We start from the raw sequence: 5,000 nt of genomic DNA, 5'->3' as shown, positions 1-5,000 counted from the left end.
TAGGACCTCCCGGGCAGAGTGTGTGTGTGTGTGTGATGGACTCATTGGTGATGTTCCAGGCTTGTGCTTGTGTGTATGTCTGTGTGTGTGTGGGTGTGTACTGTATGATGGACTCGTTGGCGATGTTCCATGTTTGTCTGTGTGTGTGTGTGTGTGCACGCGCAGCTGTATGTCTGTGTTTGTGTGTGTGTGTGTGTGTGTGTGTGTCTGTGCATGCGCGCCTGTGTGTGTGTGTGTGTGTGTGTGTGTGTGCAGGACGGACTCCCTGGTGATGCACGAACCTCATGGTGCTGCACGTAGCCAGTGCAGGTTTTGTGGGCGGCTGAGCCGTGCCTCAGAGCTGAGCTATGCGTCCTGTAGGCCTCTCTCCACCCGCCCTCACGTGGCACCACACACACACACACACACACACACACACACACACACACACACACACACACACAGACATACACACACACACACACACACACACACACACACACACACACACACACACACTCAGGAACACAGCAGCTGCTGCACTGGCCCTCCAACCAGCTTACTATCAATATACACAGAGACGAATACATAGATACATAGATAGAGACTAATATACTGTATGTACAATATATACTATCAATATATTATAGACAGAGACTAATAGATAGATAGAGACGAATACATAGATAGATAGATAGATAGATAGATAGACAGGGACAAAATGAATAGTGTTGAATAGATAGATAGAGGTGAATAGATACATAAATACAGTAGATAGATAAATAGACAGATAGATACAGTAGATAGATAGATACATACATACATACATTCCGGTACATACACATATGCATACATACAGTTGTCGGCCATTTTCGTACGGTCTTTATTACACAGTGGTATTAAACCTATGATTTAAATGCAGTATGTCCACGTAAGTGGTTTGGCCAGAGACTACAGTACCGGTATGTGGCATGTTACTGTCACTGATAAACATGGGCTGTTTTGAAATGGATTGCATTGAAATGCAATTTTACAAATCTAATTGGGGCCAAAATAAGTATTCCACACGCAAATTAATACGTTTTTCCACCATTTACCACATGCAGCATTTTTCCATTTTTGAGTCTCCAATCTAAAATGGCCTCCAAACCCCACAGACTCGGTTGAGTGGATGACGTCTGAACCTTTATTGCTAAAACCACTTTGCAGTAAATCCAACAGTAGCTCCAAAACACAGAGTTACTTGAAGAGGCACTCAAGAGATCGCATATACCTGCCATAAGGCCGAACGAACGGCACATCTTGTACGGTGAAAAATACATTTTGTGCAGCCACTCTGAGTTGGAAAATGCACAGGTTCCTCCTGTATTAGCCCGTGCCACACCTCTCCACCAAATGTAATGATACAGTAATAAGAAAATGGCTCCCCCCCTCGTAAATCTGCTTACAGATAAACAATCAAACTGCATCGAAAGCACTATCTCTTTGGCTGAGGTAACGAGCACAAGTGCTTCCTACCACAAAAGCAAATAACATAGAAGCAAAAACCTTATCTCATATGGGTGATGGTGTGTGTGTGTGTGTGTGTGTGTGTGTGTGTGTGTGTGTGTTTGTGTGTGGGGTTATTGTCTACAGGCCTGCGGGCTCCAGTTAACGAGTATTGAGCCACTTAGATATTTAGTAGTTGGTGAACAAGCGCAGGGTGTGCGGGTCCTCGGCTTAGCGACCCCCACCTCGATCTTTACGGCCCGACGTGGACTCCATCACGCTCCGGGGTTCGCGTCTCTATCGCCACTCTCTCTCACACCAGCGCCGTTAATAAACCTCTTTTTTCCGCTTTTTTACGGCACTGCGTAAATTAGCGCGAGGCATAAATGTCATTTCCTGTATCGACCTGGGTCCGAGGCCCCCGCCCACTCATTGATTAGGCGGCCGCCTTACTTTACTAAAGCGCTGACACGCTGAGTTCATTAACACGCGAATATTCAATCTTGTTGACGTCCAGGCGCTGTCCTTATCAACTGCGGGGGTGTATATCTTTTTTTTAAATATCTTTTCATTTTCTTTCTCTATTTCTATTATCCTCTATCGCTGTGTGTGACATCATTTCTCTCTCTCTCGTTCCTCTTTCATTTCATTTCTTTCATTTTCTTCGTCCCCTCGGTGGGTTGATTGTTGTTGTTTGTTGTTCATTTTCTTTCAACGAGTTTTAACTTTTATACAGAGTTCATTTAGAAACGATTGTATTTCTTTTTTCTTTCCAGTTTCTCACTTTCTCTATCTTCTTGTGTCCATAAACTTTGTCTTCCTCTCTTTCTTGCTCTCCAATAACCCCCCTCCCCTCCTCTCCATCTGCAGATTCTTTAGACGTTAGCCATTTTTGTTTTTTAGAAGTCACACACACACACACACACACACACACACAATACGCCCACGTTTCCTTTTCAGATCATGCTACAAATCCATAAAGCTTTTTCGGCTCTAACCGACTCTTTCAGTGGACAGCCTTTTGGGACAAAGAAGACCATTGAGAGACAAAAAAAAATCTTTAGCGAAAGCTTTCATCATCGACGGTATGAAAATGATTGACAGGAGCCGGCTCAGATGTATTGGCTTGGGGCGACACAAGGAGCCGTTTGTATGATGATGGACAATGGGTCTCCAGTGAATGGACATGACTTAACCCGTTTTAGCATCGCGGCTTAACTCGCCAGAGCCGTGTAGACATCAGATTACGTGATGAACTGTTCACCTCGACATGGCGACGGCGAGTCAGTTGGAGTGGCACGGCCACGGCCATGTTTTTTTTTTCCCCACAAGGGAACAGTTCGGCCGACTCATTAAGACTTCTTGACACATGATCACAAATGACTCTGAGCTAGCTGTCCAGTGCTGTACAGTTCTTACAGTATGCTGTGTGTGTGTGTGTGTGTGTGTGTTAGTGTGTGTGTGTTAGTGTGTGTGTGTGTGTGTGTGTGTGTGTGTGTGTGTTAGTGTGTGTGTGTGTGTTTGTGTGTGTGTGTGTGTGTGTGCGTGTGTGTGTGTGTGTGTGTGTGTGTGTGTGTGTGTGTGTGTGTGTGTGTTAGTGTGTGTGTGTGTGCGTGTTAGTGTGTGTGTGTGTGTGTGTGTGTGTGTGTGTGTGCATTCAGAGGGAAACTACTTGTGATGCTGTTCTTGTGATGAGCTATGAGCTGAGTCACTTGATGAGCTGTGCACCTTCTTTTGAGACAGGGGGGGTTATCTCGTACTGACAACATTGAAATTGGTGAAGACCTAGACATTACCCTTCACAAACTCCAAATGATATACAGTACTTAACAATAGCACGTGCAATCAACAATCCATGAAATCTGCATGAATATGGTAAAGATGGGAAAAGCACTCTGAATTTCCTTTGTGTAGTTGTTTTGTCCTTCATCATCACACACACAGAGAGATAAAGGACCATAGAAATAGAGAAAGAAAATGAAAACGGACTGGAGACGTCTCAGTGTTTTGAGACGAGTGTCGATTATGAGCTGGGATAGCAACATGGAAATGGTGGAAGACCTAAACATTACTCTTCACAAACATCAAATGATATATCTGCACATTCTCAATAGCACTTTCAAAACAGTCCATGAAATCTACATGAATATGGTGAAGAATAGAAGCAGACTCTGAATTTCCCTTGTGTAGTTTTTACAAATGATTAATTTATGATTATTAAGTTATTAAATGTTTAATTATAGTTGCAAAATAAAGCATCAATTAGCCATTTATAACGGATGGTTATTGTAAAGTGCTACCTTTGTCCTTCATCGTCACACACAGAGAGATAAAGGACAATAGAGATAGAGAATGAACATGGAGAGGTACTGGAGACGTCTCAGTGTTTTTTAGACGAGCGTCGGCCGTAAGCTGGGAGAGCCTGTTTGAGCTTGTTCACCACCAGCATCTCCCTATATGAGACAGTTGGAGTTATGGAGTACTTAGAGGAGCTGGAGAAAGGGTACAGTAGGAGGGAGTGCCACCATCCCTGGAAAAATGTGGATGAGAAAACCGTCATAAATCTACCATTCCCCTTTGGAATGAAGACAGTAATGCATTGCAGTTCATGTCTAGTTGTAGCCATCAATCGTCAAGCTGGCACGGGCATGTCATTTGAGCAAATTAAAAAACATCCTTATGATCTTGTGTTTGTGCACAGCCAAGATACAGTACATAAGCAACATCTATCTACCCCAAAGCAGGTATGAACAGGTTATTATATCGCATTAGGGATCAATCTCACGCCCGTAGCTCATTTCATAAGACGAGGCCACACGGCCAGGCCAGTGCCCAGATAATTAACACATTATTCATTTCTGTGGTATGTGAGCTCAACATGGCGTCCCCTTCCCCATCCGAGTGGCATCCGATTAAAGAAACATATCTGGTGTATAGGACCGCGTCAGCATATCCCAGAGCGATAAGCAGGCAGGATTAATATTTTGGTGTAATCAAAGATGGCGTGATGAATTACGGTGGAAAGCGAGAGGAGGAGGAGGAAGTGTGGAGGGGGGGGAGGAGGAAGATGAATGCCACTGTATGGAGGAAAAACCTCATTCTGCTGGCGGGGGAGGGGGGGGGGGTTGTCGTTATTAACGTTCTGACAGCTCGTCAATCCAATGACCTCTGACCTTTGATAGAGCGGCAGGGACGTGGCGTCGCTCCCTCAGGTCGCATTACCCGCGTGGCGTTTACATCAGAACAGCCCGAGGTACCGGAGCAGAGAGACGTCAGTGTATCGGCGATCAGGCGCCGCCCTGAACTGCTTATGAATCTGTTATCACCGATGGTGGACAGACTTTAATCAGATCGTCATTTTCCAGCGATCGATTTATTTATTTACGATGATTTATTACTTGTTATTAGATTAACACAGTTACCATAATTTCATAGTCGAGTTGAAAGTGCTTTGCATTTCACCTTGCTGTTACAACTGAATGATATTCAGTTATATAATTTTAATATTTCAAGGTGCACTTTACACTGTACAC

At 44.1% G+C, this 5,000-nt stretch overlaps 1 protein-coding gene across 1 annotated transcript in view; it reads left to right on the top strand.

The window, feature by feature from the left end:
* The window catches only part of si:dkey-121b10.7 (heparan sulfate glucosamine 3-O-sulfotransferase 6), a 32,691-nt gene that overhangs the window by 3,518 nt on the left and 24,173 nt on the right, over window positions 1-5,000 (top strand). The window lies entirely within an intron of this gene.

This window comes from Sardina pilchardus, chromosome 1 (assembly GCF_963854185.1).
Source record: "Sardina pilchardus chromosome 1, fSarPil1.1, whole genome shotgun sequence".
Classification (NCBI taxonomy): Eukaryota; Metazoa; Chordata; class Actinopteri; order Clupeiformes; family Clupeidae; genus Sardina; species Sardina pilchardus.
Note: the sequence above shows the minus strand (reverse complement) of the source record. Positions and strands in the feature narration are given on the sequence as shown.